Genomic DNA, 15,032 nt, shown 5'->3' with positions numbered 1-15,032 from the left:
CCAAGTGCCACATATGCTGTATGTGGGCCGGATGAACATGTCAGGTGTGGGCCAGATATGGGCCAAAAGAATTTTGCTATCTGGGATTAGAAGAAGAAAAAAAGAAGCTCAACAAATAAATGAACATTATCTTTCTGACAGGAAGCTACACAGTCAGCTGAGTGAAGACTGCTTCACTGTCGTCTCCTCTTTGAGTCTTTTCCTTTTTCATACAGCTGATGATTTGTCTGCCTCCTAAACAGGAAACACAAAACACCCACAACAGCAATGATAAATAAAATACCCAATATAGTGGGTCTCGAAGCCACATTGCGGTCCCTCGGTGGATCACCTGGCAAGATAGATATTATTAGTCAGTTATTATTGTTCTATAAATCCAAACAAGAAGTTCAATTTATAAAAATGATGAAAATAATGCACATCACTGCTACATTGTACTCACTTGGAATGGGGGTTGTCTTTTCTTTTTTAACTCGTACTTTGATTGCAGATGATTCAACAATATCACAGTCTGTATGTACTGCAACAGTGTAATTCTCTTCTTCAATGACATTTGAGATGGTCAGATACACATAAGTCAGTTTGTCCCAACCACAGATGTATTCCTTCAGGTCACTGTTACACTGTATGATATCATGTGAGTTACTCCAATCATATTGTTGAACTTCACAGTTGTTTCCAGTCGTGTAACTTATACTACAGTTCAGTGTCACATCTTCTCCAGCAACAACCTCCGCTGTGTCGTTGCACTTCAGTGACACTTCTGAATGAGAAAAGAAGACAATAATTGATATAATTAATAATATATAATACATTTACAATATACTTAATATATTTGTATATGTATATGTATTTCTGGGACAGGCAATGTAATAATACCATCATTTGAGGCACTGCTGCTTAGAATAATAGCAGCACACAACAGACTGAAACATGTCCACATGAAAAACATCCTGAAGTTCTGCTGTCGTCACAAACTGGAAGAAAGAAAGAAAGAAAGAAAGAAAGAAAGAAAGAAAGAAAGAAAGAAAGAAAGAAAGAAAGAAAGAAAGAAAGAAAGAAAGAAAGAAAGAAATGGCAAATATGTTTATCCGCTTTTTTTTTTTTTAGAGGAATCAATGATAAGATTGATGCAACTCTTAAAGGTGCAATAACTAACATTCAGCCTCATTAGATGTCAGCAAACAACTATGATAGAAATGTAATTATGTAAAGATATAGTGGTGTAATGGTGACCTGAGCAGTGAATGACATCACACTGACTCTGTGTGTGTTATTATCTGAGCTTCTCTGTTCTTTGTTTTGGTCGCTGGTCCAGCTGTACATACATGTTAGTGCATGTTAGTCACTATGTGTCCTTCACATCTGTTTCAATGATGGCAGCCATATAACAAACTTTCACCGTAACAGAATCTTCATCCATATTTGATCAGCACTGCCTAGTCTGATATTTTGATCTGAGTTTCAGTTCAGGGTCTGCTTTCTTTCTTTTTGTTTCTTTGTTGTCTAACATGGGGGTCAGCAACATGCAGCTCTTCAGCCCCTCTGCAATCCTTTCAGCTTTGACAAAAAATAACATGGAAATAAATAATGGTTATATTTAGGGGAATCAAGAACTGGTTCCAGTTCCATATTGTCCAATCCATTGGAATTGTATGCCTCCATGCTTATCAATTCCTCTTGTGATGCTCAGGCGTGTGGTGTTGACTGAATGGAAAAGGTGGAACTCATCTCTGAAGGCACATGTTGGTTGGTGACATCAGAGGCCTGTACTACGAAGCTGGATTTTCTCTTATCGAGATAACTTCAGGGTTAACCCTGGGTTTTCCGTACTACGAAGCTGGTTCACTTCTTACCGGGGTAAATCACCATGGTAACTTATGCTGAACGGCTAACCTGCTCCGGAGCAGGTTATGTTCTGGATAAGAGATCAATGAGTACAAAAGCACCACCTCCTGACCAATCAGCTCTCTTAGAAAATGACCTGCCCATTCTTAAAAGATCCTGTCAACATTGGTGCGTGGATCGTGAGAGGAGCGCTTAGGAGAGAAAGAGTTTTTAGGGATAGATGCAATTTTTTAATTGGCCAAAATATATATTTAAAAAATAATCATTGAGGCACGTGGGGGATATTATTCTGTAGGTTTGACATCCTGAGATCAAAGTGTCAGGGAGCATAATAACTGTATTTATTTATTGTAATTGTAAAAAATTGACGAAAAGATATATTTGTAAAATAAGCCTTGAGGCACATGAGGGATATTATTCTGTATGTTATACAGTTGGTTTGAAATCATTCACTCAAATGGTTGAAGCGCATAATAGGTTTGTATTTTGAATGTTGAATATTAAACTAACTTGATGTCTCTATGAAAGGAAGGGCACTGAGGAAGCGATCTGCCCCAAACGTCTGTGCCGTGATAAAGTGGCATTGTGTGATCAGAGTGCTGTCCGTTTATATTGTCCGATAAATTAATATTGTATGATCTCATGAATTTACACATTAACAGAGTCGGCAATTTTCTGCCAGCATTTTTTGCTTTTGGCCTGGATGATGTGATTGAATTCTTCATATTTATGAAGAATAATTGTCTGCTCCTCCATGGTAAAGTAGGCTGCTCTGCAGGGTTTCTCCATGTTTGTGATTGGTCAGACGCTGCAAACACCTCCCCTTTATGTGAACGCGCAGAGATCCAGATTGGAAAACCCTGGGTTGATTTACTGAGTTGATAACCAGCTTCGTAGTACCGCTTATCCTGGACTGCGAATATCTGGATAAATCAACCCAGGTAACGGAGAGATATCCTGGGTATGTTAATCCAGCTTCGTAGTACAGGCCTCTGGTGACTGAATGTTGTGTATTTCACCTTTAATGTCTGTACTGTAAACATGAAGTTACTATCAACAGTCAATTAGTTTAGCTCAGCACAAAAACGGTGCAATGGCTATAAACTCAGACGTGCTCTCATGATAAATTGGTACTTTTTAAAACTGCAACAATTAAAATATTATATTTGAACCCTTCATTATTTTAGAGAGTATTATTTTAGATCTCAGCATTAATATCAGTAATACATCTTTCAGAAAGAGAGGAACTTACCTTGTAGACTGCTTACATGAATGGTGACAATATGAATCCAGCTTTACACCTAGATATCACAGCGGGGGAATTTCCTGACGCCTGACCTTACGCAAGCCTGCACAAATAAAAAAAAAACAAGGTAATAAAAGTGAAATGAGAGAGGGCGGGAGTTAGAGGGAGATATCAGGATCCAGGGCTATGTGTTATCAAAGGCCTTTGAATTCGTACTATAAACATGTGGACAATACCCCTCATTAAAGAGTAATTTTCAGTCATATAACTAATCAATTAATTGAGTTGAAAGTACTGCTGAAAGTACTGTAGTTGCTATAGTGACAGTTCAACCAACTCAGGTGTTCAGCTGAGCATTAAATCTGAGGTCATTCCATGTAAAAAGGCCCAAAGATACCTCTTTCCAACAGGAATGAAGGGCTATAACTGTGGAGAATCTGTTGTAAAATGTCATTTGATATAACAAATCATACTTTTTAATATAAAAAACTACTCTAGGCTACTGCTTCATGTCACAGGTATGAAACATGTCAAGTAAGCTCAGATTCCTCCAATGTGCATTTAGTCTCCACAAGTTAACTATAAAAGAAGAAAGGGTCATGACCTTACTGTGACTGTACATTCCAATTTTGCATTGATGCCAGATTTTGGTGTCACTTCTATTGAAGTTAATGGGGTGGACCTGGTAAGTCCCACTATAACCCATTTACATTTGACTGAATGCTTCTACAAAATATAAAATACAATATGTGATGTTTTTAATCTAAATGTGAATGTTAATTTTCCTTATGATTGGTCTCCAAACAGATCACGGCTCTGTTCTACAGCTGCATATATATATAGTAGCTCAGCCCAAACTAGTGTGTAGTCCACGATAGCAGCAACATGATACGTGACTAAACTGGGTAGGTCTTATCTATTATCACTGACTAGAATTGACGCCTTTGATTGTAACTGGCTCCGACAATGATATGCCAGTGTTATGGAAATATACAAAATATACACCAACCAATGTGATTCAATATTATCAATACATATTCAATATAACTATGAATATAATTCAGCCATCTGGCACATTAAGCAGTTTAAATGATGGGTCATAAATGAGGAGATTCCAGTCCTATTCATCTCAATGTTGGCCAAACTGAAAGTTGTTAGATTTGGCCACATTGTGCAATCACTCACTACACTACTACTACTACACTACTACTATGTGTGTGCGTCATCAGCGTCTTCATTTCTTACGTAGGCTCAGAGTATTTAGAGTCTGTAAAATTATGATGTTAATTTTCCACAGGGCAACAATTGAGTCAGTCCTCCATTATGGTATCACCAGCTGGTTTGGAGATTTAACAGTTAAATCTAGAGCTGAGATTTCAAGCATAGTTATATATGGGCTTCGCTTGTGCATGCACGATCAATACAAACAGTCCTGTGTTCCGGTATCAATCAAGATCCTTAACAGCCAGAAATGAATGTGATGGTTCTGTATATGGAAATTAATTTATGACTCCGGCTAGTGCATGGATGTATGTGAGTGAATGGATCAATGAATGTCTGTGATAGAGTGCTGAGATGTGTGACTGAATCTATATTTAAGACAGAATGAATGTTTTGGTAGGTTGACATGGTGATGTGAGGTGATGTGATGTGATGCGAATGCTTATGTTAATGCTATGATGGAGGGTTGGGAGGTGGTATGGATGTATACTAATGGCAGTATATGTGTAGGATCATCCAGTGTCTATTCCAACACTGTCTTTTAACCTGATATATGTTAGTACTGCATGTTTTTTTTCATTGTATGTCATTCATGTGCTGCAACTTCCTCCCTACTGCTTACCTACATTCAACACAAATACTGATGAATCCCACATAGATGTTATTTGTGTTGGCTTCTAGGTAATTTTAATTTCCTTGTCATTATTAAGTTTGTTTTTTGTCTTCATTGTAAATTTCTACCATTTACATTTTTAGTTTCACTTAATTTCCAGATCTTTCTGTTTGTCTTGTTCTTGTTCAGTTAATACTATGCATTTTTAAATTGTTATTCCCATTATTTCATGTTGACATGAAAGAAAAACTGGAAACCAATTTGTGCAAGTGAAAGTATATACACATGCATATAGAATTCATCCAAAACTGTGAAACAGGCCTGCCATAACTCCCAAAAACCCAAACTGACCTCGTCAAATTGTTTGTCTTCCCAAGTCTCCAAAACCTAAAAATATCCAGTTTACAATAATACATGGTTCATGATCAGTTTTCTGTTGATCAATTTATCAATCAATTGTTTTAGTACTATAGTGGCTGCACACTGTACACATGAAGCACCTTTAAACTGTCAGTTTAAAAACACTTTCTCACTTACCTCCAGTGATATCTAAACATGCAGGAACTCACAGCACAGACTGAACTTCATGTGTATAATTGGTGGAATGACCCTTTAATCAAATTCATCATATTTACATTCATTTAATTTTTTACAAAAAAAAAGCTCAATAAAAACGAAATAAAACTGATTATACAAAGACAGGAAGTTACATAGCCAGCTGGGTGAAGAGTAAGACATATTGGAACACAAATAGACACTTATACACAACTTTCAGAATTTGTCAGTGAATCAGCATACTTTCCATTTCTGCTTCACTGCCATCTCTTCCTTGAGTCTTAGCCTTTATACGGCTGATGATTTGTCTGCCTCTGGTAGTTCTAAACAGGAAACACAAAATACCTACAGCCGTGATGACAAGAATACTCAATATGGTGGGTATCACGTGGCTGCGGCTCAGCGATAGCTCAGAGGACTTGGAAGATACACCTAGCAAGATAAATCATTATTAACCAGTGATTTTAACGTGACAGAAAATAATGCATATATATTTAATAAAAGACTTAAAATGTTGAAAGATACTCACTCGTGGTTGTTGTTTTGGTTGTCTTGCCTTGTTTAACTCGTACTTTGATAGATGCATCAACAGTATCACAGTCTGTCACCACTTTAACAGTGTAAATCTCTTCTTTTATGATATTTGAGATGTTCAGATACACATAAGCCAGACTGTCCCAACCACTGGTATATTTCACCACGTCACTGTTTAACTGTATGTCACCATGTGAGTCACTCCACTGATATTCTTCACCTTTACAGATCAGTCCAGCCAAGTAAATTATACTACAGTTCAGAGTCACATCTTCTCCAGCAATAACCTCCACTGTATCTCTGCATGTTAGAGACACAACTAAATGAGAGGAAAGGAAACAACAATTGATACAATTAATAATATGTAATGTAATATATATTTGATATGTATATGTATTTTTGGTATAAGCAATAACAGTACCATTATTTGAGGCACTGCTTTGTAGAATAATAGCAGAACAAAGCAGACTGAAACATGACCACATGGAAGACATCCTGAAGTTCTGCTGTTGTCACAAAAAGAAAGAAAGACAGAAAGAAAGAACAGTACAGAACTTTTAGGACAGAGTTTGTTTTTTGCATTTTAAGTTGTTTGTTTTTGTAGAGTTCTGTAAATATATGCTATGAATTGATAAATGTTAAAGTATCAGCTAATGGGATGAAGTATCTTATTATTTACTTCATATGATAATGTGGTGCTGTGTGTGATATTATGAAAACAACAAGCTGTGCATTGAGTGTAAAAGCATGGATGGACCAGTATGTATTAACTATGACAAAGAACTACTTGTCTCTGACTGCAAAGAAAATATGATAACAACAAGGGGGGCGGGGGGGGGGGGGGGGGGGGGCTGCTTTGTGTTCTATAATTTTCAAACAGGAAATATCTTACCATACCGGACGCTGTTCAAGGGGGTCGGATGGAGTCACATGAAGTCAGAAGATCCTGGAATGTGAGGATGCAAGGATGGAGTCAGATCAGAAGACAACACATTATACATTCCATAAGCATTTTGTATTGCATATAAGACTGGGTCAGGGAGAGCATAGTGAGTCAGACTTCGTGAACTGACACACTTTGTTGTTTGTCAGGGATAGGAAGATCTTGACCCAGAGCTCTGTATGCTTTGTTCATTTACTGCTAAATAAATGGCATATTGAGACCGAATATCTTCTCCTATTTGCTTTATTAAATGATCACATAGTGTAAGATTAGTTAGTAAAGAGAGCAGTGGCATGCACAGACTTTTGAAGGGCAGGGGTGAACAGCACGTCTCGCCACTGAAGAGGGCAGTTTAGTGTGTTTTTGCCAACCAGGAGGGCACCTTAGCACATGTTTTGGCTCCCAAGATGGCAGTTTAATGTGTTTTGCCAACCAGGAGGGCACCTTAGAACGCGTTTTGGCTCTCAAGAGGGCACGTTAGCACGTGTTTTGGCTCTCAAGAGGGCACCTTAGAACACGTTCTGGCTCCCAAAAGGACACTTTAGCGCGCATTTTTCAACAGTTGGGCCATGAGGGGGGGGGGGGGGGGGGGGGGGGGTGTGCACACCACTGAAAGAGAGCTAAAGTCCAACAGTTCTTAGATTTATTTTTCCATTCAAATGAGTGCATGGCATTTTACACATATGTGCTCCAGCTTCATCACACTGTTCAGATCAAAATGATGAAAGAATACTTTGACATTTTGGCAAATATACTTATTCGCTTTCTTGTAGAGAAGATATAGAATAGAATATAGTATGGTGTAATGGTGACCTGAGCAATGAATGACATCACATTGACTTTGTGTGTGTTGTTATCTGAGCTTCTCTGTTCTTTGCTTTGGTAGCTGGTCCAGCTGTACCTACACATTGATGCATGTGAACGTGCCCGTTGGTCCCTATGTATCCTCCACATCCATTTCCAGGAAAAAGTTCAGCTAAACTCAAATATGTTTTATAACAAATATGAAAAACAGAATAGTAATAGAATCTTTTCAGTTCAGGGGCTTTTCCCAGCTTTGGTAAGTAAATAAGGCACACATTTGTCGTGGTCAGATTTTTGGTGCTATAGGGTGACATCTAGTGGTGAATGTCATGTATTGCACCTTTTATGTCTACAGTGAACATTTCCTCATGATAAGTTGGTAACTTTTTAAACTGCAACAATTAAAGCAGTATTGTTATTTTAGTGAGTTGTAAAGTTACTGTTTCTTCATTGCAGGTCCATAATACTGTGTGTAGACCCTAAAACAAGATTCCAAACCTTGAGAGATCACAAAGAGAAACTAAAAATGGTGACACTAAATGACAGTCTTCAATGAACTTTATATTCTCTACAGTAATACAACATCCTCTGTGATTAGATCTCAGTAATAATATCAATAACACCGCTTTCAGAAAGAGAGGAGCTTACCTTATAGATAAAAATCCAGTTTTATAATTACGCACCACACCGAGGGAATTTCCTGCACAGCAAGAGAGGCAGCTAGCGTGGGAGAGAAATTGGGGTCAAGGGTTGTGTGTTATCAATCGAACATGTGCCTTTGAATTTGTTATTACATATCTACAACAGGGATATTGGTATGAACTGCCTGCCCTAGGTCTTTCCACAGTATTTCTATAGGATTAAGGTCAGGACTTTGACTCAGCTATTCCAAAATCACAACTTTCTTTTGCTCTAACCATCCTTGTGTTTTTTCATGACACACTTTCTGTTGAGCGCCAGGTCACGGATGAATACCATGACATTTTCCTGTAGAATTTGCTGGTACAACACAGAACGTAAAGCTCTGTCAATGATTGCAGGTTGTCCTGGTCCAGATGCAGCAAAGCAGACCCAAACCATGATACTACTACCACCATGTTTCACAGATTGGATGAGGTTCTCATGTTTGAATGCTGTGTTTCCTTCTCATTCAAGCTGAAAAGTTTGATTTTGGTCTCATCTGTCCACAGAACCTTTTTTCAGTCACCTTCTGGTCTTTGAAGTTCAATCACTCCTGGGCAGGGTAACACTGCTGCTTGATGTTTTCCATTTCTACACAATCTGCCTAGTAGTAAACTGGTGGAGTCCAAACTCTTTCCCAATGGTTTTGTAAGCCTTTCCAGTCTATTATGCACCAGCAACTCTTCTTCTAACGTTGTCAGAAATCTCCTTTGTTCGAGCCATGACACACCTCCACAAACTGGTGTTGTGAAGCTCAGGCTTTTATAGTTAATACCCAGATTTCTCTTTTTTAAATAAAACAGGGGCCCCCAGACTCACCCTCAATTGTCATCCCATTGATTGAACAAAAAAGTGTCTTAGATGGAAATTTGGTCATGTTTTAGTTCATATTTATGGAGAAGTAGAACAAATTCTAAACTTTCAAGCAGCACTGTATATTATGACATGTATAAATATTTTCCCTTTTGATACTTAGGGCTGAACATGACATTTTTTGTTGGTACAGCAGTGAAAGTTAGCCCTGTGGTTGATAGAGTGACAATGGCAAGTCCGACTAGAACCCTTCATATCTATGCTGTTTCATCTTTGACTGAATGTTTCTACAAAATAAGTATGAGATGTTGGCTGATGTTTTTTTGTTGTTAAAAAAAAATCTAAATCTGTTTATTTATTCTTATGAATGGTCTCCAAACAGATCACTGCTCTGTTCAGCAGTTGCATATAGCTCAGCTCAAATCAGTGTGTAGTCCAAGATAGCTGCAACATCATACGTGACTAAACAGGGTAGGTCTTATCTATTATCACTTACCACACTGCAATCATAACCAGGTCAATTGTTGTCACATGATTGCTAGTAAGTTACTGTTATTACTGGAAATGCATTTTACAGTAAATAGCATTACTGTAACTGTGCTTTACAGTATTATACTGTAATTGTGTTATAGGGTCTAACATTAATATTATGGAGTATTACTGCTCAAATATAAGCTGGGATTTTGAATACATAATAACAGGATCTTTGTTAACATCTAAGATTTATATACTTAAATACTTTTTAAATTATTTTTTTGTTATACACAACTTTCAGACAACTGTGTGAATGTGTTCAGCTGTGGTTTAAATATCAGGTGATTCCATGTAAAAAGACCCAATGAAAAAATGTCATTTGATATAACAAATCATACTTGTTTACATGAAAATCTAGTATATACTGGTTCCTGTCGCAGGAGTGAAAACATGTCTCTTGTATTTAGTCTCGACAAGTTAAGTATAAAAGAAGAAAGGGTCATGACCTCACTGTGACTGTGCATTCATTTTTTGCATTGATGCCAGAGTTTGGCGACACTTTAGTTTAAATTAATGGGGTGGACATGGTAAGTCCCGTTATAACTCTTCATATCTATGATGTTTTACCTTTGACTGAATGCTTCTATAAAATATAAAGTACAGTATGTGATGTTTGCTGATGTCTCATTTTTTAAATCTAAATGTGCATGTTAATTTTCCTTATGATTGTTCTCCAAACAGATCACAGCTCTGTTCAGCAGCTGCATATAACTCAGCTCAAACCAGTGTGTAGTTTAAGATAGCTGCATCATGATACGTGACTTAAAAAGGGTAGGTCTTATCTATTATCACTTACTATACTGCAATCATAACTAAGTTCATTTATTGATAATAACTGGTTGAACGCAATAATATGGCAGAGTTAGGAAAATATTCTTATGATAAAATAACAAAACAAAAACAAAAAAACAAAAAGTGGGAAAATATACATCAACCAATGTGATTCAATATTATCAATATATATTCAATATGACTATGAATATGATTCTGCCATCTGGCACATTAAGCAGTTAAAATGAAGAGGAAATAGCAGTCCTATTCATCTCAATGTTTGCCAAACTGAAAGTTGTTAGACCTGGCATCATTGTGTAATCACTCACTACACAGTGATAGAATGACTGATGACTGATAGAATGATGAATCTGCACAAGTCTACACCATCTAAACGCTTCGGATTTATAATATATACATGTATGTATGTATGATATATTCTCTACAGTCTCTTCTGACTGGTTGCTTACCTACATTCAACACAAATACTGATGAATACCACAAAGATGTTATTGTTGGCTTTTTGATGATTTCCATGTCCTTGTCATTATTTAGTTTGTCAATTTGATTTTTGTTTTTATTGCTAATTTCTACTGTACACATTTTTAGTTTCACTTATTTTCCAGATGTTTATGTTTGTATGCAAGTTTAAATTGTTATTGGCATTATTTTATGTTGACTTCAGAAAAACTGGAAACCACTTTGTGGCGGCTGATGCATATACACATAACTACATATATATATATACATATCAGAAACAAACCCACACACATCTACTGACTGATCATCAGAATGAAAAGCTGTTTTGAATGTTTTGAATGAGTTTATTCTGAAAAGACATATAACTTAAAAATACTAGTCCTGGTTGTCTTTGTGGAATGGAAACTAAAGCCACAGAATACATTATAATGCTGTTTTCACAAGTGGAATAAAGCTTCTTATAATGAGTAGACTGAACTTTATGTGTATAATTGGTGGAGTGACCCTTTAATTAAATGAATCATATTATTCACATGATTCACGCCTTACAAAGACAAAATATAATATTTACATGGCTCATTCAGTAAGAACAATAAGTGTGACATTTACAAGGCACAATAAGCACAAACTCTGAAAATGTCAGTAGGAGAAAAAAAAGAAGTTCAATAAAATATGAACATTATTATTAGATTTTTCAGAGACAGGAAGCTACACAGTCAGCTGGGTGAAGACTAACACATACATACACAGATACTTATACACACATATCAGAATGTGTCAGTGATTCAGCACATTTCTCCTTTTCTGCTTCATTATCTTCTCCTCTTTGAGTATTTTCCTTTTTCATACGGCTGATGATTTGTCTGCCTCTGTTAGTAATAAACAGGAAACACAAAAAACCAACAACAGCAGCAGTGGTGACAAGAATACCCAGTATGGTTGGTACATGGCTGCGTGATGGTTCTGTGGCACCTGACAAGATAAAATGTAATTAATCAGTTATTATCTTAACATGTGGGTTTAAGCCAACTACATATCTGGACAAGAACTTCATAAAAATGACGAAAATGAAGAACACATACATTAATTTATATATATTTGCTAAAATATTTTAAGACATTTACAGCTACTCACCATGGAAGCTATCGTGGCGTGGCTGAACTCGTACTTTGATTGTAGATAGATAAATAAACCCACAGTCTATAAGTACTGTAACAGTGTAATTCTCTTCTTTGATGACATTTGAGATGGTCAGATACACATAAGTCAGTTTGTCCCAACCACAGATGTCACTGTTACACTGTATGACACCATGTGAGTTACTCCACTGATATTGTACACCTTCACAGTTATCTCCAGTAATGTAAGTTATACTACAGTTCAGTGTCACATCTTCTCCAGCATCAACCACCACTGTGTCGTTGCACTTCAGTGACACTTCTGAATGAGAAAAGAAGACAATCATTGATATAATTAATTATACTTAATGCATTTTCAATATATTTGTAAATGTATTTCTGGTACAAACAATGTAAACATACCATCAGTTGAAGCACTGCTGCTTAGAATAGTAGCAGCACACAACAGACTGAAACATGACCACATGGAAAACATCCTGAAGTTCTGCTGTCGTCACAAACTGGAAGAAAGAAAGAAAGAAAGAAAGAAAGAAAGAAAGAAAGAAAGAAAGAAAGAAAGAAAGAAAGAAAGAAAGAAAGAAAGAAAGAAAGAAAGAAACAGAACTTTTAGGACAGAGTTTTTTTGTTTTGTTTGTTTGTCTTAAGTGAAATATTTCTTAAAATAACCTAAAATTGTCAGAGTTCAAACTAGTTCATGACATTTTACACATATGTCCTCCTGCTTCCTCACACTGTTCTGATCAAAATGATGAAAGGAATACTTTGATATTTGATCCTTATTCACTTTCTTGTAGAAGAACCAATGAGAAGATTGATGCAACTCTTAAAGGTGCAATAAATAACATTCAGCCTCACTAGTTGTCAGCAAACGTCTCTTTGCTATGTAAAGACATAGTAGTGAATGATGTCACACTGACTCTGTGTGTGTTATCTGAGCTTCTCTGTTAATTGTTTTGGTAGGTGGTTAGTAGACTACATGTGAGCGTGCACGTGAGTCCCTCTGTGTCCTCTACGTCTGCTTAGTGGTCGTATCACAAACTTTCACAAAGTACAGCTAAACTAAAATATTTGTTTCTGAAAGCATTTGAGGTGAGAAACAGACAATACAAAAACACAATCTTCATCCGTATGTGATCAGCACGGCTTAGATTGACAGTTTGATCTGTGTTTAGTTCAGGGTCTGCTTTCTTTTCTTTTTTTCCCCAACTTTGTTGAGTAAACAAGGCACATGGATTTTCATCTAGTGATGACTGTCATGTATTGCACCCAGAGGTGGAAAGAGTACTGAAATATTCTACTCAAGTAAAAGTACCACTACTTGAAATTAGTACACGTAAAAGTACTGGTCTAAAAATATACTGAAGTAAAAGTAAAAAGTAGCTTGTTCTCTAACTAGTTGTTTTAATTAAAGGTAAAGGTATACATTTACAAATTCAACTTCAATGATAACATGAAATATGGCGACACACGACATTTAAAACATTTATGGAGATATGTGTCATTTTAGTGAAGACCTCTCATAAAATATTTCCAAAAAAACACAACCAGTGAATTGAAGGTGGCATAAATTGTTGATTCTGTAAACCAGGGTCGATTTTAGACCCTTTTTAGGGACTCTCTAACACCCCTAAATTTTATCTCAGCACCCCTAAAAATAATAAACCCTCCATAGTCTAAAAAATTTGTGGGAAACACTGAATTATTATTGTTTTTTGTTTTTTTAAACACTTGCAGGGCATTGAATGCCAAATTCTTATTAGGAGCTGAGCCCCTCTAAAAGTCTGATCCTAGTCCTACAATCGCCCCAGCTGTAAACCAACAACCATACTGAAAATCTATAAATCAATACAGTTCAAGTTCACAAGAGCAATAACTTTTCTTTAAATGACCCAAAGAGGAACAAACTTTCCAGTACCCCTTTAAGAATGCTGTGCCCCCGTGCACCATTCGCTCAATTATCTCATTTCAGACACTATCCTTTTCACGTGAACGCATCATGCTCAATGCCTTTAACTGCAGAGTGACACAGATGACGCCACAACGTCTAGTGGACATTTAGTATGCGTCCATAAACATGTGAGTTGTGTTCTGTTCCTGTTACAGTTTATATGGCGCTATAAGAGCTAGCTGCCAGGTTGTCACAAGCTGCAACACTTTATGAATGTTAAGTTATTATATCATGCTGGTTAATGATCTATGATCCCCTTTGCTTTAAAAAAATATTGGTCAATATTTTTTTACTGATTTAAAATGTATCAAAGTACAATACTTCACACAAAACATACTTAAGTAAAAGTCGAATTATAGATTTCTAAAACTACTTTAAAAAATACAAATACACAAAAAACCTACTCAATTACAGTAATGCGAGTAAATGTAATTCGTTACTTTCCACCTCTGATTGCACCTTTAATATCTGCACAGTAAACTACAAGCTACTGCCGACAGTCAACTAGCTTAGCTCAATGGTCAGTCTCAGATGTGTCCTCGTGATAAGTTGGTAACTTTTTAAACTGCAACTATTCAAACTCTATATTTGAACTCTTCATTATTTACTAATGACTATATTCATTACGTGTCCATAATACTTTGTGTTGATCCTGAAACAAAATCCCAAACCTCAAGAGACCACAAAGAGAATCTATAAGTAGTGACACTAAATGACTTCATGTCTTCAATGAAGTGTGCAGCAACACAACAATACAACATCCTCTGTCCTTAAATCTGAGTAATAACATCTATAATACCTTTTTTAGAAAGAGAGGAACTTACCTTGTAGACTGCTTACATGAATATAAATCCAGTTTTATATCCAGGTACCACAGCAGAGGAATTTCAGAGGATGGCTGA

At 36.5% G+C, this 15,032-nt stretch overlaps 1 long non-coding RNA gene across 1 annotated transcript; it reads right to left on the bottom strand.

Moving 5' to 3' along the window:
• Positions 1-567: 567 nt before the first annotated feature.
• LOC128381709 (uncharacterized) lies at positions 568-3,146 on the bottom strand. Its single transcript, XR_008323576.1, has 3 exons — positions 3,101-3,146; positions 880-977; positions 568-763 (listed from the first exon to the last, which is right to left on the bottom strand). It is a non-coding gene; the product is annotated as an uncharacterized LOC128381709 (long non-coding RNA).
• Positions 3,147-15,032: the final 11,886 nt, after the last annotated feature.

The sequence above is a fragment of the Scomber japonicus genome, chromosome 20 (genome assembly GCF_027409825.1).
Source record: "Scomber japonicus isolate fScoJap1 chromosome 20, fScoJap1.pri, whole genome shotgun sequence".
Classification (NCBI taxonomy): Eukaryota; Metazoa; Chordata; class Actinopteri; order Scombriformes; family Scombridae; genus Scomber; species Scomber japonicus.
Note: the sequence above shows the minus strand (reverse complement) of the source record. Positions and strands in the feature narration are given on the sequence as shown.